Source organism: Odontesthes bonariensis, chromosome 1, assembly GCF_027942865.1.
Source record: "Odontesthes bonariensis isolate fOdoBon6 chromosome 1, fOdoBon6.hap1, whole genome shotgun sequence".
Lineage (NCBI taxonomy): Eukaryota > Metazoa > Chordata > Actinopteri > Atheriniformes > Atherinopsidae > Odontesthes > Odontesthes bonariensis.
Window position 1 is genome coordinate 5,188,842 of NC_134506.1, and position 22,688 is coordinate 5,211,529.

At 41.3% G+C, this 22,688-nt stretch overlaps 1 protein-coding gene across 1 annotated transcript in view; it reads right to left on the bottom strand.

Moving 5' to 3' along the window:
- Window positions 1-22,255, bottom strand: part of dok4 (docking protein 4) — a 97,975-nt gene extending 75,720 nt beyond the window's left edge. The window contains exon 1 of the mRNA XM_075466900.1: window positions 21,989-22,255. The gene's annotated coding sequence lies outside the window, so the exon portion shown is untranslated. The remainder of the gene's footprint in view (window positions 1-21,988) is intronic.
- Between the last annotated feature and the right edge of the window lie 433 nt (window positions 22,256-22,688).

Here is a 22,688-nt window from a genome sequence, read left to right on the forward strand (position 1 = left end):
TGACAATTTCATTGTAATGCTCTTTTACAATGACAATCAAAACTATCTATCTATCTATTTGCCAAAATGGTATATGTAACATCTTCTGTTTATAAGTGTTATAGCATGAAATCAGATTTTTTAAGCCTTCGGGTCTAATTAAAAGATTATAAACTACAATAGAAGTGTCAGTTTATTTGGAGACATTACAGTGTCGCATCAAAAATGCTAGAGATGACACAGGTCTGCAATCTCCATTTGTCAGAAAGCTGTCTTACAAATTTGGCCCATTAACAGCTTAGTTTTGCAATGAATTATAAACTCTGACGCTGTTCCAACCATCTACCCAAAGGACATTGCACAAGTTCAAGCAGGCATGTCCGATAAGTCCATTTCTTTTCATCAGCAGTGGCGATTCTAGAGTCTGTGGGGGCCCCAAGCAAAAAAAGCCTTTCCGGCGAACGTTGCCAAGAATTGCAAACACTCTGAGGGGCTAGTTCTCCGCAAACATAGCCTACAGTGGAACTTGACGTGAGTTTGACGAAGTCAACAATGCAATTATGGAATTATACAATGGCATGTGAACTAGACAATCTTTGACTAAATCATTTAAATTTAACTGTTCAAAGAAAACATGTTCACCACGAACGTTCGCAACTGTTTGAGACAGTTTATAAAGTAACTAGACAATCTTTGATTGAATGCACCTTAGCTCTCGGGGGCCCCCTAGTGGCTCGGGGCTCCAAGCAGTTGCCTGCCTTGCCTGTTGACAAGGTGCGCCTCTGTTCATCAGGCACGTCACCAGACACTTTTTACATGTGCATGTGCCCCTGTAAACATGCCTTGTGCCCCTGTAAAAATTCAGGAAGAGCAGGCGGTACAGTTTGATGCTTAAAAAGTAAACTTATATATGTTAGAGCTAGATAAATGGGTAAAATGTGGGTAGGCTAGTTTAAAAGGCTACTCAATCAGGGGAATAACTTATCAGACCATATCAGGTACTCTTAATTTAAGATTTTGACTTTTTTATTTTGCAATATTCCCTCTTGTAGAAGTATGTAAAATGTTCAGTACCTGGACTGAAATATTGTTCATTATTTTGTATCTGTTGAAAATTGAGGTTCAGGAACAGAGGTTCCCTGCTACAGCCATCAATTCTCACCAACCATTTGACCCCAAAAACAGCTGGGTTTGCCACTGAATCTATAATGAAGACTGACACTATTCAAGCCATTTATGTAACCTCTCAAGGGCATCTTGATATGTTTATTTTTTTTCATTTGTTTTCTCTATGTCCCATCCTTATTTGCAATTCATGCCACCAGTGAAAAAGCCATGACCATGCCATTTTCCTGGGAAAATGCATTGTGTCTGAAGCACAGTCTGAAGGCAGCTTTCCCATGGAGGCGGAGGCAGATGCACAGTTACAGACTTCTTACATAGTCACCTCTCATGCAATGAGTCCCAGGCAGACCACCTCTCTTCCCTGGAAAAAAATACATTACTCCTTTTCACACATGCCTTTCAAGCCAGGACTGATGCGCTTATGTTGCCCATCAGTGTCATGTTTGACAGTACAGAGGCATGATGGGGATGGTCGAAACTGATCAGGTGCTGATAGGCCTCTGAGCCGGCAACAGCTGAGAAGCCTATCAGCCTCTGAGCTGAAGCCAAAGTAAGTGGAGCATTATCTTTGTTCTATTAGAACTGGTTAGGTAAAAACTTTCTCATCGATTGTAGTTTTGCTCTATTTGACATTATGTTTCGGTCACACTGCGAACATTTCGCCCTTAAGTCTCTATAACTTGAATAAAGATCTCAAGCATGATTCATCTTGTTTTCTGTCCTTTAACTGATACAGTCTGAGTTAACCTGAGTAATCTGATATATATAATGTGACAAAAATGACATTATTGCATAACGTGTAAAACTATATATATTTTACAACACAAATAAACATGCTGAAATTGTGTATACTCTGCATTACCGCATGTACTGTCTGAAAAGTCAAGAAAAAACACTGACTTAGATGTACATCAGAAAACAGTTTATTGCTTTAAAAGTAAATTAATTACAAAAATATACAATGAATTACTCAAAGACATTAAAAAAGACAATAATCATACATAACATAAAAAATACTAATAACATTGAAAATTTCTTTAAATTTCCTGCATTTTCAGGACATCTGTGGTTTGTACTACTAAATAGGTTCAACATATCATGGGTATTTTCTGGTTATCTGGATTAATTAACCCCAGCCATGGGTTAGGGACAAACTAATCAGGGTCACAATGCTGCACATCATGCTGCTTTCCCACTCTGGATGTGTGTCTTCATGTAAAAAAAAAGAATGGGTAGCGTTGGATTTAGATGACTAATCTCAATCATGGATCTGGAGCAAACAACAACAAACTATAATCTTATACATGAGTATTCAAATATTTACTAAAAGTAACAGAACTGTTACAGTTAAAACAGGAGGTAAACACGGAGAAAGGAATGCAGACCAGGGTAATGTGTAAATTAATAAGAAAAGAAAAATAACCACATTAGTTCTAAATCTTTCAATGTCAGCAGGCACAAACTTTAGTGAAGTAGGTATCTGTTTAGGGCCACAGGTTAGGTTTCCAACATAAGTTGCCATCGTGATACACCCCAGTAAAACAACCAGCTTTGTGATAATACAATACAATTACCTCGCTAAGCCACTATTCCTGCTTTGTAGTACAGAACCCTGTATATAGGCATTCAAATGATGGGTAGCAGTGATGGAGCTCAAATAAGGATCAATCCACCTGCAAAATACAAAGAAGACTATATCAACAGGTACCCTGCACACAGCTTCTTCACAGAAATATGTATAAAGAAGCAGGTTTATATCCCATGAAAATAATCAATGATTGATTTAGAATTTTTCGTTGTTGTTTGTTTTTTTTACACAAGAGGCTTCTTCACTCAGATCAGCTGCAGGAGATCGATGATCACAGCAGTCACTTACCGAACATATTTACAGGTACAGATGTGCTTCACTCCTGTGTTTACAGGGAGATACAATAATGCATATTGTTTTATCATTTCTGATAGAAAAAAGCAAACCATTCTCAGTAATGTTACATAATTCAAACAATGAACAAGCTTCAAAGATAACAAGCAGTGCCTCTTAATTGTTTTTGTTATTTTTTTTAAACAAAATCTATTCTTCTACCAACTAAAATAAATCATTAAAGCAATTTTAAATGTTCTAACCCTTTTCATTCAGTTACTACTCACAGTAACTCAATAGGCCTTCCTGGAGTCCTAATGTTCAGGTTCTGCAGTGGAGTTCCATTTTTGTCCAGGGGGGCAACCAATCTCCTTGTTGGTTGGTTGTTGCACAGGGTGGTATTCATTTCCAGCAAGATGCAAGCAGCATCAAAGACCAAATGTGTGGTGGGGAGAATATCTGGTATGATGAAGACCAAAGGAGGAGAATTTTCCTAAGGCTCTTGAGGTTAAAAAAAGAATCACATTTGTGTAAATGTGTACACAGAGGCTGACTGCTGAACAACAGAAACAGTAAATGACCAGAAGTAGGTAAAAAGAAGTACATTTACACTTCTTCAAAAAATATTTAATATATCTGTACAATAATTTCACAAAAGGAGTGGAAGAAAATCAAGTTTGACATGATGCACATAAACTGTGTTCTTGTGGGTAATGTCTATCTTTGTGGAATTGATTGTTTTCCACCTGTACCTTCCCCCAAAACCTCTTTGTTACATTCATGACTTCAGTCACAGGTTATTGCGAGGAATGGCCCCCCGCTCTGAATCAAAGTGGTGTTCTGTTGTTGGGCTTCTGTGCTCGTCATGGACAGTCCATAACGAACACCATGTTCAGGCATAAGGGTGTCTATATGTGCACTTGGCACCAGGACACAATAGGCTGCAGTTCAATGATTGACTTTGTGGTTGTATCGTCGGACTTGCGGCCGTATGTCCTGGACACTCGGGTGAAGAGAGGGGCGGAGCTGTCAACTGATCACCACCTGGTGGTGAGTTGGCTCCGCAGGTGGGTGAGGAAGCCGATCAGACCTGGCAGGCCCAAACGTATTGTGAGGGTCTGCTGGGAACGTCTGGCGGAATCCCCTTTCAGAAGGAGCTTTAACTCCCACCTCCGGCAGAGCTTCAACCATGTCCCGGGGGAGGTGGGGGACATTGAGTCCGATTGAGATTGAGATTCAAATTTATTGTCATTACACATATACAAGTATAGCATAACGAAAAGTAAGTTCCAGTACACCAATCCAGACAGACAACATAAAAAACAAACAAGGGAGACTGGTGACCGTGGCCATGCAGCTCAGTGATAAGCGCTGCCAGATAGGAGAAATACCACATTAGGTGAGAGGAGGAGAAAAATCATATTTCACACTTTACCCTTAGCAGGATACAGTTTGAGATTGCAAAAAAAAACTTCCGATGTTCCGTGCCTCCATTGTTGAGGCGGCTGACCGGAGCTGTGGCCATAAGGTGGTCGGGGCCTGTCGTGGCGGCAACCCCCGAACCCACTGGCCTTTTAAATGTTACTTCCAGTGGGACTCTGGAAGCAGCTGATGGGTGCAGGCCAAGGGGAACGCAGCCTTGGCGGTTGCTTAGGCAAAAAATGGGCGTGGGAGGAGTTTGGGGAGGCCATGGAGAACGACTTGCGAACGGCCTCGAAGAGATTCTGGTCTACCGTTTGGCAGCTCGGGGGGGTGCACTGTCAACATTGTGTATGGTGGGGATGGGGCTCTGATGACCTCAACTAGGGACGTTGTGAGTCGGTGGGGGGAATACTTCCAGGACCTCCTCAATCCCACCGCACGCCTTCCGATGAGGAAGCAGAGTTGGGGAGCTCGAATGTAGGGCCACTGCTCCTCCGCATCCGAGAGGAGCCAGATGAGATGGCTCGGGCATCTGGTTAGGATTCCTCCTGGACGCCTCCCTGGTAAGGTGTTCCGGGCACGTCCCACTGGGAGGAGACCCCGGGGAAGACCCAGGCTGACCTGGGAACGCCTTGGGGTCCCCCTGGAAGAGCTGGAGGAAGTGGCCGGGGACAGGGACGTCTGGGCTTCTCTGCTCAAGCTGCTGCCTCCGTGACTCAATCCCTGGAGAAGCGGTAGATGATGGAAGGATGTTGAAAACTTGTGAAAATTACACCTCACCCCAGAATCTTTGTCTCATGTTGGTGTTTGTTGTACAATTTCACATAAGGCTGGAGTTATTGCCATGGTATACAAGGTGGAGCTTTTGTGGTCATGCATACTTTCTATGTGAAAGTACTTCACAGTTACACCAGACTAAAATACAACTTAAAAATATGAAGCTGCAGTAATAAACAATAATTCTCACTGTAACTAATAATGATGTGGCTCATCCACTATCATTGTGACAACTAATATAACATCCAATCAAATGATGACTACCAGATGGGATTAAATCAGTAATATCAATATTCTCTATCAGAAAACATTAATACATTCCAATATAGTTTGAATATTAAGACATTATAAACAATCATAGCTTAGACATTCCCGAAAATAAAGCAAACAGATGTAAATCTTACATTGTCATTTAAACCTGACAGGCCAAAACGAAACGTGAATCTAATCCTCTCTGTCAGCTAGTCATCAGTTGATTGCACTCATTTCCTACTCTATCTATGATACCAAAAAATACTTGACAACATCAACATGAAGCTCTGTATGTTCAATTGTCTTATTGATAGCTTTCCAAAGTTAATGATCCTAGCTTTACAGTGGGGCTTGGTTATGTGTAATAGGATAAATGTAACGACTAAAGGTCCTAATGCTCTCCATAAAGCTTGTAGCTTTGTCACAACTGTTAACTGTTGTCATTAAAGTAGAAAGAAAAAAGTTATGTGGTACTTACATTTGTTTCTATCATGTTTCCACCAGTGATCCGAAAGAAATGTCTGTCACCAAAACAAATGCATCCACAGGAAGGCAGTGATGTCAGCGTCTTATCTGACTGGGATTTTTGTTTCAAGCAAACCAAGAAAAATCCAAGAGAAGGAACCATTCCTGAGGGCAAAGCAGAGTCCTGAGTGGGTTTAAACTCGATAGAGTTAAATTTGTACATGCAGCATTGTATTTGAAGGCAAAAACATAGGTTTGAGGTCAAGCTAAAAATATTTGCACACAAGAAGGAACTTTTTGTGTTCACTTTTTTACTTCTTAAGGAAGCTTAATTCCTTCAATGTCTGCATATGCAGTCTGTGGTGGAGGGTGCAATCTGCTTTGCAGCCATTGGTTAGGACAGCAGCACCAGAGCCAGTTACTTAAACAAACTTAAACTGAAATACTACAAGAGTTACATAACATAAAGAACAACACTGACCATCCTCTCGGTAACATTTTATTGAAACAATAGTGTGATCAATATGCGGCTTCTTCAACTACAATGTATTAAGAGAGATAAAGTAGGTAATTCCTGCCAGCAATAACAATACATAATGAAGGTTTATTATCTGCTTAGAAAAATAATTACAGCAACAGCATAATTACCCTTTGGGATAAATAAAGTATTTTTTCATTTAATTTTTAAATTCATTTTATTTCTGGAAAAGATATGATTGGTCAGTTTAAAAGTTATCTTTTCAAATAGGTCCTTCATTGCATTGCTATCCTGTTACCCTCAGTTATTCTACATTGTCTTCCATAAAACACAAAAACTAAAAGAACAAGTTCAAAGGTTTGTTTTTTTTGTTGTTAAAATTATGAATTCACAAGATATATTGACTGAACAAATTGTTTGAAAACAAACTCTTTAAAAATATTGTGCCCTCTCTGAGGGCCTATGGTTAGGGTGATATAAGCAAATATAACATGCTGTATGTTATGTTGGTATCTAGCTGGGTTAGCTAGTAAACGGAATGCAATGAATGAACGATCAGTTAAAACATTTTTTAATTCAAAGCAAACTTGGTTCTGTGACCCAGTTCCATCATTCACTGGCCTTGCCAGTGGAGTTTTATATGTGGGAGAGGGTGCAACACTGGTTACGCAATCCTATGGGACCTGTTGGTTGTGGGAGAGGTCTTTGTGGATTGGGCTTTCTAATCATAGATGTCATTAGATCCCAACAAATTGATATAAAATAAATATCATACGTGGAAAAATATGTTCTGAAAAGTTCAGAAGTCGAAGTCAAAAGCAGTGCAGTTATAGGCTGAAGTAGGATAAACTGAGAAAAAACTGCAGAGTTGGAGGTATTAGGCCTACATGATATAGGAGTTCATTACAAAGAATGACCACTTTTACATTATTCACTGCAATCTGAATCATTGGGCCACATGCAACAACCATGCGTACGAACAGATTTGTTCTTAAGTCGTGCGTACGAGTGAATTAAGAGAATTTGCGCATTCTCCAATTTTTTTGGTATTTTAAGTTTTCTTTCAGTAACAAATAGAATTAATGAGTGATCCAGACCTGTCGTAGGAGTTTCGTAAAATAGTCCGCTGTTATTCAAATCAAGTTTGCTTGACTAATGGATTGTATATTTAATTACTTTGGAGCAATCATAAATAAATATATACATTATACCCAATAATTATGCTGACATTATTCTGTTTGACTTACATGCACTAATTGAAGGTTAATTGGATATAACAAGATTAATGGGAAGTGTAACCAGCGGCTGACTTGCTACTTTTGGATGCCTTAGCGCGTCAGGCTCTTGGTAGAGAGCGTGTGTTCAGAGACCGTGTAGATATCCTTGCGGGGACAGACGAATGGCTGACATCGCGATTTAGATTACCATGGACTGTGTTGCTGAAAATATGCAGCTTCCTAGAGCCAGAGAGAAACTCCAGAGAGAAACACGCCGATCAAACCCAATTCCACCACACGTCCAGGTCCTCACCACCCTTGGATTTTTGGCTACGGGAACCTTTCAGAGGGAGATTGGAGACCGGGTGTTTCCCAGTCCTCTGTGAGTCGTGCGTTCCCCTTGGTCATCAAAACTCTCATCAGTTTATCACCCATGGTACATGAAATTCCCATACACCACTGTCAAACAAGTACAAATTAAGAGGGAATTTCATGCCGTGGCTGGACTGCCAAACATAATCGGAGCAATACACTGCACACATTTACGCATCAAAGAAACCATGCCGTTGTGGAGCGTACTATTGGTGTGCTGAAGGCCAGGTGTCTCGATACAGTGGGGGGCTAACTGCTCTATAGCCCAGAGAAGGCATGCCAGTTTATTCAGATTATTCTGGCATGCTGCATTTTGCACAATATTGCCATGAACGAGGGTCTTCCACTACCTGAACTAGCCCAGGCTGACCAGAAGATGTGGTGCCAGAAGACCCCCCCATGGACCGCCCCATCAAAGTCCCATCATGATGAGGCAACAACTGAATACACGGCTTTGGTTGCAATCATCGAGCGCCTGCCCATGTTGAGACTTTTTATTTTTTTCAAGCCATTTTCATAACAAACCATTTCTTCTTTATTTCGGTGACATTACGAACTACAGGTGACACGGAATTAACAGCAGTGGTGTAGTCCAGGGTATACGCGGGTATACGCCGTATACCTACTTATTTGTCAGTCAGCATTGTGTATACCCACTTCTAAATCCCCCTTGATGCGGCTGGTACTCGCTGCCAGTGCCTTCACTGATTACACCGGTTAAATTTAGGCACGAGGACTGGTGAGATGATCAGAGGCAGAGGGGCGGGATTTGTGCCGGCCGCCTCTGGAACCTGATTGGACACCTCAGGTGCCACGCAAGTTGATTGACAGGCATGTCTGAATGATGCGCGATGCGAATGAGAAACATGGCGTCTGTGAAATGTGTGGCAGGCGTCGAGAGTGTGGTGGTGAAGCTACTGTCGGAGTGAACCTATTTTGTGGAATACATCATTTTGAGTTAACTTTTAATGTGATTTCCAAACGAGTCATTGTTTTTTAAAGACACTGCACATTTAGAAAAAAGATTTTGTTGCCAATTGTTACACTGTATGAGTAGGCTAAAGTTATGAAAGGCTAACGTCACGTTAGCATGAAGCTATGTAGCACTATGAAGTGGTACCTTGAGTTACGAGTTTCCCGACATACGAGTTTTTTGAGTTACGAGCCGTTATTCCGTTGATTTATTTTTTTTTTTTGCTTTGATTTGCGAGCAGAAATTTAAGTTATTTGTTATGAAGCTTCAGGAACACCGAAGTTGTCTTGGTGAGTGAATCTGGCCAGCATCTCGCCTCCTACTCGTTCACATAGAAGCATCTCGTGTTTTGGGCTCGCATTTATGCAGTTGTTTAGCCAAACTTTCAAAGTCCATTGGAAAGAAACACCCTGAAAAAATGAAACTGGTCATGCGGCTGTGCTATATAATGACACAGAAACAGAAACATTCTGAAAGGCAGGATTAACCAAACCTCCTTGGACAGGTTTTTATTAAAACGTGCTGCAGATGAAAGTGAGGAAAGCGTGACGAATAAGCCAAACGTCAGTGAAGATGATTAAGTTTCTTTTTTTTTCATGTTGAATATACTTTACATTCATGCAGGCTGCTTGTGTGACCAGTAACGCCTACAAACTGCACCTGATCAAGTCATGATAGTTTTGTATTAGTGAGTAATTACTACTGACAGATTTTTTGGGTAAACTAAATAGAGTAGTTTTACACGTCACTGTATCTAAAACAGTGCATTTTTCTGGACTTCTTAAAAAAAGGGGCAAAATTGAGAGTATACCCACTTCTCCAGGGACCACTACACCACTGATTAACAGCACTTGTAATTTCTTCCCATTTCTTCACTTAAGCAGGTCCCGTAACTCCACTGCTGACACTGCTAAAAATGACAGATTTTCCATATTGGATCTCTGAAAGTAGAACTACAATCTCAGAGCCCCTAAAGTTGGCCTTTTTGCGCCTTGATGCCATTCTCATGACTCAACACTCAACACTTCCTGGCACAGGAGAGAGGAAGCGTAGCCTTATATGGTATAATTTTGGGCGTGGAGTACGCAAATTTACTATCCTCGTGCACGTGCGCTTAAATACGCACGGGTGGGATTCATCATTTACGCAGGTCGTTTACACACCTTTTCTGAAGTTAAGAGCGTTTGTTGAATCTGACGTGGCGTGTTCGTACGAGACCGTACGAAAAAAGTGAGAGAAATTAAGAATAAAAATACAAAAATGTTCTTGCATGAGGTTACACATACTTCTGTGAAAACTAACTTATGACTTATCACACAGAGTGTGACTTGGCATTCTAACCTCAGTCCCCTATCACAGTATGCTATAATTTGTTTGATGCTTCCCCCTCAATTATCTCTCCTACTTATTTGATCTTGACCCCTGTACTATTCTCTCTATGTGTTTTGCTCTTGCGTGAACACAGATAAACAGCCAGCCAAACTCCTTATTCAAAGAGCCAGGAAGTGGCTTTCTCCTTTAATATCTTCTCACACATAAGTCAGCATTTCCGACTACATTAAATTTGGACAGATACAAAAAATGTCTTAATAAACAGCCATGTAAATATCAGTATCAACTGCTTAATATTAACTCAACAGGTATTAGCACCGCAGGCTAGAAAACAAGGCAAATTAGCAGGTAAGTATACACACTGCTGTCCCACAAGCCACGACATTATACTGTTACTTTTATACACAAAATACTTAAAATACAAATACATATAAAGAAAGAAAACTGAATCAACATTTCAAAGTCGTTTTGAGTGTCTTTTAAACATATTCAGGGCAAAACAACCCCAATCATCCCTATATTCCTCTGCTGCTAAAGGGGGCATGTAGGGAATACTCATACTGTATATATTTCTTAACCCAACTCAAAGCAAAGTGTTTCAAATAGAATTGTTCAATACAAGATGAAGGGGACACAGAGGAATTATCACTCACCAAATGTTTTATGAAATGTATACACAGGACAATGAGTGTATGTGTACTAATATGTGTTCATTTTTATACAAGTCAGGTAATCGTCATAAACCAGAGCTCTGTTTAAAGCCTTATAATTACTCTCAGCAAAACACAGTCTGTACCTTGTAACAGACAGGAATAATCATGTGCAGGGCAGGACTGACACAGACTTGTAATTTATCACCACAGGTAGGTGAGGAATTAGGATACAGGATACAAGGATACATTTGCTGTCAATACTCGGATCATGTACTATTTCAAACTGCTTCAACCAACACAGGGTAAGATTATTTCAAGGGAGAGTCTGTCAGTTAGAGGATTTACGTGGGTTTTTCATGAAAAGGCCAAGTGTGATCTTGTCCTTTTTTTCATACTGTCAATAAATAAATAAATACTATAGTCAGTATCAATTACCACAATAATTTTGGTTCCAAAATAATTTAAATTTCATGCTATAAAAACAAAACAATATCAATTACATTTATTTAATATATCTAAGAATACTGCACACCAATGTGATGTGAGGTCTGTACACAGGGCCGGCTCTTTGCATAAGCGATATAGGTGGTCGCCTAGAGCGCCATCTGCTGGAGGGGCGCCGCCGGGCATCCTTGGCCTTGAAGAAAAAATAATAATAGTAATTAAAAACAATAAAAAATAAAAAATTATTTTCTATGCCCAGTCGCCCTCCTTTGTGTGTTCTCTATTGAAAATGATAAATAAACAATGATGTTCATAAAAATGTGATGCCGCTGACGGGTGCGCATCTCAGGATCAGAGGAATCAGAGTTCAGGTAACAGACAGGTGATGTTATTTACGAGATGAAAAGGCCGTCCAAGCCTTCGGGTGCGCAGAACAGAAAGAGAAGAAAAGAGGAGGAGAAGAGGAAGTTGCAAAATAAAGGTAACATTAGGCTGTACCATTTTTTTTTATTATGCTGTTTCGTGTGAAGACATTTTATTTGTGATAGCTCGCGAGCACATATTCTTGCTTGCTGGCTGCACCGTGTTTAATGTGAAATGCACACTGCATCGCGCTGTTTATGTTTGTGATGAGTAGTTTTCTACACAGTAATCATCTCTACCTGTATGTCTGGTCTGATTTGGTATTTTATTTCAGTTTCATCACATCATCATTATGTTTGGTCGAGTTGAAAATTAATTTTACCGTAGTCACCACTAGTATTAACAACTGTGTGCCCACTGACGCAGTTGCTGCTGCTGGTGCTTGGTTCTCCTACTGTCTTATCGCGTTTGATATTGTGCTGAAATTCAGCAGCCAAGTGACGAAAACGCAAGCTGTAGCAGGTTATTATTTATTTTTATTTTTATTATCGTCATTTGGTTTTGCTTGTAATGTAATACATTTACTCTGTCTGTCTAGATGCACTCAGAAAATATTTGCAGACACCTGAAACAGCTGCTGGAGAGGGGCCTTCTGATCATTCACCACTCCCAGAAACACCACTCCCTGAAGCATGTAAGTTTAGCCAATTGTTTGTGGTCTCTGATACACTGCTATGTTATTGTTGTTGTTACTGAATGGTACAACCAGGGGTCCGTTTCACGTAGCAGGTTCAACCAACTCTGAGTCTATTCCTGATCTCTGAGTTGATCTACTCTGAGATAGAAAACCCTGAGTTTTCGGTTCCAGAAACGCTGATTTGAGTGAGGTTAATCAACTCTGAGTAAGTTCACCTTGAGTTTTGCGTGTGCACCACAACTTTAAAAAGCCAGCATCAATGGAGCCCCGATTCGACGAGTCACCATGGCAACGGGGAAGAGGAGGGGCTACGTTTTTCACCAACCTCGAATTGGAAATCTTAATGCGCTCATACGGCGAGTTTCAATACGTTTTTAGAAATAAGTGCAACACCGTTGCAGCAGCAAAAAACATTGTTCAAACAGGTGAGACCTCGGCATGGAGGTACCTCATTTTGATCATGTTTTACACTGTAAAATAAATATTAAGTGGCTATTTGACTGTGCAATTATTTTATTCCCAACATAATGCTGTTTTCACACACATAAACTATGTCTTCTCATCTATACCATCCATCCATCCATTATCTATATACCGCTGAATCCGTCAGTCTGGTCGCGGGGGGGCTGGAGCCTATCCCAGCGGTCAATGGGCAAGAGGCGGGGTACACCCTGGACAGGCCGCCAGTCCATCACAGGGCCACATAGAGACAAACGAGACAAACAACCATACACACTCACAGTCACTCCGAAGGACAATTTAGAGTCATCATCTATATCATGTTCTGTTAAATAATTAAGCCTATTTAAACTAACACAGACTTCTACTGAGCCAACAGAAAGAAGGCAGATGCCCGTAAAACGGGTGGTGGCCACCACCTCTTAACGGGAGGGCAGTGGCTGAGGGAATCCCCGGAGGGAATCCACCCCCAAGACACGAGTGCCTTTATAAAATATAATAGGCCTATATGTCTTTTTTAAGCCTATTCATACAAAAATTTATTTGTCTTTTATGTCTTTTTTCCTTTTGTCCCAACACATTCGGATGGTGCCGCTCAAAAAGATAATTGTCTGTAAATGCAAAAATCTATGCGCGGTCTGATAACCATCTTCAACGAATATTTATTTCTCTGCGCAATAATGCTGCACCTTCATCCACGGGATCGTTGTCAAAAGGACATGTTCGTGAAAAAAGTCGCCTCCTACTGTGCCTGATGGACTTCTAGAAGTAGAAGAACTCGCTCTGCTGACTGAATGAATGAGGAAATCAGATGGCGTGTGTGGCTGAAAGAGGGCGGAGACAGAAAGAAACTCGAGGTTTCTTGAATAAAACCTGGTCCTGACCAGGTTAGGTTCAGAGAGTCTGTTACTCCGGTAACTGACCAAGAGGTTAAGTTACCTCTCTTTGTGAAACAGGCTAGAGTTACCCCTCTTTCTCGGGGTTGAGTTACCTCCCTTTGTGAAACGGAAAACTCAGGGTTTCCCTCATTTCAGGGTTAACCTACTCAGAGTTTTCACTAAACCTGCTACGTGAAACGGACCTCTGGTTAGTAATGCCAGTAAATGTAAGTTTTAATCAATTAAAATTAAGTTATTTATTAGGTGAAATAGAATGACACAACAAACTTAATCCAGTGGTGTGACAGTATAGATGTACTCTGTTTGAATACAGCTACAAGTTAGGCATCATGCAGCAGCAGCAGCACTACCATACTATTATACATGTCAACCACACCACCGACCTCTGCAAGTCAGCATGAAGCAGGTGAGTTCTGTAATTAAATGTTGCAGTCACATAACTGAACAATACAACTGTTATTCATAATTTATGCTTCAGATGTGTTTATTGCCTGATGTCCTGTAATTTGTAAATCATTGCGTGACTTTACTAATAATGAAGGATAAATATCTAGATTTGCATGTGTGATTTTCTTGCAGGTGAAGGAACAAGCACAGCGTGCACTCTTCCACGGCCTGAGGACACCCCAGCCCGTCAACACATCCTGAAATCCATGAAGCAAGGCAGCACCTTTAGACCCTGCTGACTGGCCTTCCCTGTCTGATAAGGTGAGGGTGGAGTTAGTCTACAGAGGGCCATATCAACTAAAATCAGACATTGAATTCCCTAAAAGAGAAGATGGGAGAAGTTACCACCACCACTACTTCCATAGACAGTTAAGAAATGGAGAAAAGATCAAGAGAAGTTGGATGGTATATATTCCATTAAAAACGACAGTTTATACTGCTTCTGTTGCAAGCTCTTCTCACAGAAAACATACAAACTAATCAGTGATGGACTAAATGACTGGAAAAAATGCAGCAACGTACTAAAAACTCATGAGAACAGTCCAGAACATTGGAAGCACATGACCTCATGGAAGGAGCTTGAAACTTGTCTTGACAAGGACCAATCAATAGACAGAGTTGAGATGGCACTAATAGCAGCTGAAAGGAGGTGGTGGCGTGAAGTCCTGACCAGGTTGGTGGCCATTATACAGTCACTGACAGAGCGAAATATTGCTCTCAAGGGAACCACAGAAAAACTTCATGAACCAGATAACAGAAACTTCCTGAAAGAAGCAGAGCTCATGGCCAAGTTTGACACAGTACTGAAGCAGCGTGTTGCTGATGTGGAAACACGAGTTAGCCATACATCCTACTTAGGAAAAAATATTCAAAATGAGCTCATTGGTGGAAAGATTGTGGAGGCAAAGGTCAAAGAAATCTGACAGAACAAATACTTTTCAATCATTTTGGACTGAAGCTTCCCTTGTAGGCTACAGAGACAGTGGATTTGCTTCAGCTCAAGAGTCTGCCAAGGAGATGTGTGACAAGAGGCTGTCCTTAAGCAGAAGAGAATACGAAAAACTAAATGAATGTTCTCCTATGAGGTTCCTGACCAGGAAATGACAGACGCACTAAAGAAAATGGAAGTTTCCTTTTTCAATGTGGTGGTGGATGTCTCCATTGTGTCACTGCAGGAACGATTTCAGGCATTGGGTGAAGTTGAGAAGACATTTGGTGTTCTTGTCAACTTCCCTGACCTGCCCAATGAAGAACTAAGAAGACATTGTGAAACACTGAGCAACACTCTAAGCTGTAATGGACAGTCAGACCTGGGGTGGAAGGAACTGGCACAGAGTTTCCCAGACATGCAAAAAGGAAAAATGACAATGTTTGAACTTCTCAGCTTCCTACAGGAGAAGAAACTGAAGGAAGTTTACCCTAACATGTGGGTGGCCCTGATGATTGCTGTCACCATTCCTGTGACAGTGGCTGCTGCAGAGAGGAGCTTCTCCAAATTGAAGCTAATCAAAATCTACCTGAGATCCACCATGTCTCAAGAGCGGTTAAATGGACTTGCACTGATAAGTATCAACCGTGGAGTGTCTAGTAGGCATGGGCCGGTATGAGATTCTGACGGTATGATAACCTTATAGGCAAAAGTATCACGGTTTCACGATAACAGCTCTAAAATGTGTATTTTGAATGTCTGTATTAAAAAAAAAAAAGAAAAAACTGTTCCATTGAACAGTCTTTTATTTTTAAACAATAGAAAATACTGGACATTAGTAAATATGTATTTAAAATAAATAATAAAAAAATGACTGAAGTTTATGAATTATTTTTAGTGGAAAAAAAACAACACGAAATGCAAATAAATGCAAGCTCAAGATCAGAACATAAATAATTGAAAAAAGTTTAAAAAAATTCCACTAACGACTCTACAACGACGAAAGTGGAAAAGAAAACAATGCCCCTGTCAAGACTCAAGAGCAGGAAGAGTAGCACCGTCATCAATGATCTGCATTCTCACCTGTGCTTACATAATAGCTGATGAGCCTGCAGAAGTTGAAATTTCAATAGTCATGATGATGCCCACCTGACCTCCAAAGTCTCCTTGCATTATGTTCCATGTGTTATCCCCATGATAGTCTGTTATAGTACTTGGAATATTGTTAAAGGACTTTTAAGTGTATTGTGTTACCTTGTTTTTTATGAAATAGTGCGCTTCAGTGGACACACTTGGGAATTATCGTTGCTTTTCAGGATGCAATTGTCACGCCCACGTGACTTTTTCCCATGTTTTTAGTTTTATGTTTTATCATGTTTTGGTTTTGTTTTGTTTTGGTTTTTAGTTTATGTCTTGGTTTTGAGTTTCCAGTCTCCCCTGTCCTTTTGTCAGATCCTACTTTGTCTACACCCCTCATGCCTCGCTACGCCGTCTTGCTCAAGTTAAGTATTTATTCCATGCCATGCCTAGTTGTTTCTTTTGTTTTTCCATCGTCATGTTTTTGTTAACCACGTTTTGTTTTTGAATAATAAATCTCAGTTTTTACTTAACATCTTTTGCAGTCCGCATTCGTGCCCTACCTCACCCACCCATTCTGACAGCAATAATAACAATAATTCAGTTTTATATAGCGCTTTTCATAATACTCAAAGCCACTTCCAGTGACAGAAACAACAGCAAATTCCCCGAAGTTCTGCCAATCTCCGTCAACGAGTTCTGGGAGTTGATGTGGTCACTAAGTTGTTTCAGTGCAGTGTCGTACAGGTGCCTGTATCGCACTTCCTCGCTGAGTCTAGATTCGAATTGGTCCATCCTGTTAGTTGTTCATATTTAACATTCATATTCAAAGCATTGACTGCTGTCATGGCTACAACTTTGTGTTGTACCACTTAAGTGGCTTTATTCTCTCTTCTTAGACTCCTGTCTTGAATAAGGAATAACTCCCAGTTATGGTAAAATTGCAAACATGGATGCAAACTGCAACTTGACGAACTAGTAGTGTGACGTTGTTGTGACTGTCCAGTAATTTCTGTATATACAGTATTCTACTCTACTAAAGGTTAAAAATGTCCAAAATTATTCAATTTCTATCTATCTGTTTCTATACCTGCTTTAATGGTAAATGGACTGTACTTGTATAGCGCTTTTCTAGACTAACTTGCCACACAAAGTGCTTCTAACACTACATGCCACATTCACCCATTCACACACACTCATACAGCACGTCTTAGTCTGTGCATAACTATGTGCTTCCTACCCATTCACACAAATTCATACACCGATGGATGCATCAGTAGGCAACTTGGGGTTCAGTGTCTTGTCCAAGGACTCTTCGACATGTGGCCCGAGAAAGCCGGAGTCGAACCAGCAACCTTGGTGGGTGACTGCTCCTCCTGAGCTATCAGTTGAGTGTACAGTGGGGCTGGAGCCTACCCCAGCTACTATCAGGCGAAGGGCAGGGAACACCCAGGTAGGCATGGGCCGGTTACTGGTTTCAAGGTATACCACGGTATTAAAAAGTCAAGGTTTCAAAACCACTAAAATTTTCTGTCATACCGTCCCTGCGGTATGAGCATTTTTTTTTTTTTTAATGTGACGTCTCATCAGAGAAAAAGTGGAGGCCCCTCCCCCTCGCACCTCCGCTTGCTGTGAGTGACAAGCAGGCAGCTCTGCAGGCTGTATGATGGCTGAAGGAGGCGAATTCCCCAAACTTTTCCCCCCCGTCTGTTTTTTGGTTGCCGCTAATCGTGCACCAGTCAAAAATTGTAACGTGCGCGGAAAATGACAAACAGGATGGACCAATTCGAATCCAAACTCAGCGAGGAAGTGCGGTACAGGCACCTGTACAACACTGCACTGAAACAAGATAGTGACCACATCAACTCCCAGAACTCACTGACGGAGATTGACAGAACTTTGGGGAATTTGCTGTTGTTTCATTCACTGGAAGTGGCTTTGAGTATGATGAAAAGCGCTAAATAAAACCGATCTATTATTATTATTATTGCATCCTGAAAGGCAACGATAATTCCCAAGTGTGTCCACTGAAGTACACTATTTCATAAATAATGGAAAGTCTTGTTTTTAAATACAGACATTCAAAATACACATTTTAGAGCTGTGATAATAACACTCAGCCTAGAAATCTAGACGCCCCTAGCGACCGCAAATTGGTTTTGCTCCCGGGCACAGTCTAGTCAGTTGTGGTCGTTTTGCGAGGCTGAAAATCGAAACTTAATAAGGCCAATCAAATCGTGAGGAGCGGGGTCGGAGGCCGGGCTACCTAGTGACGACAGAGGTGCGACGTTTCAGTGTGTAGTTCCAGAGAGAGGTAAACAATGGCTGCGCCCAGCGAACAGTCTTTCCATTTGGCTTTGGCAGCGACTCTAGAAGATTTATATAAAAAATTTTCTTTGCGAGACGAACAGATAAATGCACTTAAGTTTTTCTTGAAAAAAAAGGACGTTTTGCCCACCGGGTACGGTAAAAGTTTAATTTACCAGCTGCTCCGTTGGTGGGACGATGACGTTTCTGCGCGCTATCTGAAGTGGAGGCTTCCTCGTTTTCATCCTGCACCCATCTCCAGAGCACCGGCAGGTCATGTTCTATTCTCGTAAAAAACCTTAGACAAACTTTACAAATTCTGTTTGACTTTGCTTGTGTTTTCAATACCGGCACTCCAACCTGCGTTAATCTCTCGGCAATTGTTTGTTTTTCTTTCTGTCTTTCGAAGATATGAGCTGAATTTACAAGGATGCCAGAAATCCTCATATTCTTTTTGCAAAAACGGCAACTGTCGTTTAGTTCCATTCTTCCACATTATTCGCGTACAGTTTCTACATTAACAGATTGGAGTGCCGGTATTGAAAACACAGGCAAAGTCGAAAAGAAAAATAATATTCTTTCCTCTCTGACATTAGACTACACTCCACCATGTACTTTCCAGTTGGTGGGACGACGCATGGGTCTCCACAACCCGCTGGTGGTTGTTGTGTCACCCCTTTTGGCACTAATGGATGACCAGCTACAGGAGGCCGAAAAAATTAGTCTCTGACATTAGACTACACTCCACCATGTACTTTCCATCGCGCTGACTACGTAATCCTTCTTCATCGCTATGATTGGTTGTTGCGCCATCCTATTGCGTGGCGTTGAGTGCAGAGGCAACTTAACAGACAACCGTTTATCCCACCCACACTGCTATCCAGCTTCACTAGACCCCTGTACAGCTTTTTGCTGTAGGGGTCTGGCTTGCTAGGCTAAATAATACCGTGAAACCGTGATATTTTTGCCTAAGGTTATCATACCGTCAGAATCTCATACCGGCCCATGCCTACACGCAGGACAGGTCGCCAGTTCATCACAGCAAGTCTTTAATTAACCTAACATGCATGTTTTTGGATGGTAGGAGGAAGCAGGAATACCCAAAGAGAACCCACACATACATGGGGAGGACAAGTACTTGTCCTGGCATGCACTCCTCACAGAAAGGGCCCAGTCGAGATTAGAAAGGGGAAGCTTCTTGCTGTAAGGCGACAGTGCTAACGACCACACCATCGTGCAATCCTGAAATTAATTTGTAATTAAGTAAGTAATAATGTAATTTCCAGGGTAATTAACACACTCAGTATAGCTTTAAACATTTAGCTGTCTGCTTGTACAAGGGGTCATTGCAGCAAAAAACAACTAAAATCATCCGATTCAAATTAAATTCAAAGCTCACATTTATATAAACTGAAGTTAAAGGGATACGCCACCCCCAGGCCAAATTAAGTGTATCCCCGCATTCCCGAGACATAAATAAGTGTGTGGGAGCGTTTTCCTGGCGACCCAGGCATTGTCCGAATCTCACAGCAATGACCACTGCTTGGTTGCGCGTAATACATACATGCTAGCGTCGCCAGCGTCGCCAATCGAAATATTTCGCCCAACGTGAATTAATTTACTTGATTTACCTTCTAATTACTGTGTGAGTGGTGTACTTTCACATTGAGTGCAAATGACTGTGTAAATCAACACGCAAGGCTTGGTTTGCTCATGTCGGTTTGGGAACTAGTTTCCGGTGCGGAAAACACAGCCGAAGCACACTCCCCGCTACGTCATTGGGAATCCCCACCCCCGACTTCCTCAAACAAACCAGCGTGAAGCAGCCAGGTTTGCGTATCCAGGGTGGTGTATCCCTTTAAAAAGCCACAGCTGTCCTCACTATCCTAGTGGAAAACAATTTACATACGGTGGATAATTCATAAGAGAAGAAAATATGACAGAAAGTCTAGTGTGAAACTACAGCATTACACCAGAGGCTTGTTCAGAGCCAGAGCCAACAGAGCAGCTTGTCAAAGCAAATTACAGCAGGAAAAATATTGGAGAGAGGTCTTCATCCTCCCTCTTCTCCCCTTTCTCCTTTCCAACCTACTCCTTCTTCACACTACCGCTATCACCTCCTCGTTTTCCCTCCGTCCCCTGCTCAGTTCCCAACGTGTCCTCCTTATTCCCTCCCCCCATCTCCTTGCAGTATCCCCTCTCTTTCAAAAGAAACTAGGCTGCTTATAGTCATATATATACACACAGCATTCATGAACCTCCATGATCAACACTGACATATACAGAGATCTGAATATTCATGAGCATATGCATACATGCACATCATGCATATACACACAAAGGTGGAGGAAGGGAGCACATAATGTAAGAGCATGCATGCAAACATTCTTGAAGATGCACTGGTGACTCCTCTGTGTAGTACAGCTGTCTCAATAGTACAATAATGTCAGTCCTTAGTGTGCATTTGTGTGTGTGCATCTTTTATTGTAATAAATTACACGCAGGACAATTAAAATAACTAATCCACTAGCAGAGTTGGTTTGCCCAGATGTAGAAACGTTTGTGTCTGTGTGTAACATTTGTTCCCATGTTGTTGACATGAATCTGTTTAGTTGTGGGGACCCCACCTTCCTACTCAAAAGTTGTAGAAAAAAAACATAATGGGAATTATTACCATTGTGTTGAAGTTTTGTTTAATATCAATTTTAGGATGAGATTGGGTCACCAGGAAATTATTAGAAGTCAATCGAACCCTGTCTTCTGAAGAGGTATTCTGTGCATACGTGCAAAGAACGTAAAGAACTTTGTCTTTCAGCGGCTGTAGTATCCTATTACACAACAATACGGCAAAGTAAGTTAATTCTGAATTACAGTTGTACCAAACCAACAAAAAGGGAGAATCTTGACCAGTAATAACTGTAGGAATTATGGAGGCTTTCAGTGTCAAACTACAACAAAATATGCAGAAGCTGAGGAGTTGTTGCAAGTGATTTGTTTTCTGTATTTCTATTTTCTTTTTTTAAACAGAGGGAAATACATGTTTTCCAATTCATGCACTTTATCAACTGTTTAAAACAAACGATTACATGAAACCAGCTTATTAAAATGAACCAGTTTGAGAAGTCGCCAATAATCCCTAAAAAAAATTTATTAAATTAGAAAAATCTTAATAGGTTATATAGTTTTTATGGTGAAAAATATTTGTAAGCAACTTGATATCATAGCGACCTGCCTGATTTAAGGAAAGACAGTCTTCTGGTATGACGTGCTAATAAAGAACTTAAAGCTGCTTAACCTAAATATGGGCAAAAACCCTTCTACTGATTCAATCAACAATTGAAAACATTGAATGAGGGCGCACTTGTTCGTGGTGAAAAGGAACATCTCAGACTCAGTAGGACAACAACAAAGCCGTTCAGCACAGCCTCAGCACCTCAGACACTCTCAGACCTCCATTTTACCTGATGACAGTTGTGACAGTCAGTGAGCTCCAGCTCAGCGGGGATGCTGTTTTTGTCGGGCGGGGTCTCGCTGCCTTTGACGCCGCTGACTCAGTCCTCCGGTCCTGACCTTCCTGCTGCAGTAACGTCACCGCTTCTGCCTCCGAGCAGCTGCATGAAATGCCACAGAAGCTAAATTCTAATGGTCAGACGCACATATTCTAGGATTGGTGCGTTCACACACGCATTGTTCATCCCCAGTGTTGCGCTCGGCAGCCTTTTTTTGCCTTCCCGTTTGTCTGTGATGCTCCACCCGGTGGCGCTTTGGACCGTGCCGCGCCGGACAGTTTGGAAGCCAGTAAGGACAACATGGCTAAACACGCCCAGCCGGCCAGCCACGCTCCAACTGGACCCGCCTTTTACCGTAATACCCCAAAGAGACAGCCCTGGCGCAAGAAAACCCATCAACAGTACATCATCGTCTTATTGTTTGACCCACCGCAAGTTGTATCCTTCCTGGGGCCCGTTGCACAAAAGTAGGATAAGGGATTAAGTTAAGCGGGGATATGTTGGCTATCCTGGATCAACTTATCCGTGATCCGGTTGCACAAAAGTAGGATAAGGGAAGTGGGATATGTTCAGACGTAAGTTACCATGGAGATTTATTCTGTGAAGCTAGCCTGCTCCAGACCAGGCTAAATTCCAGGATCTATTTAATCTC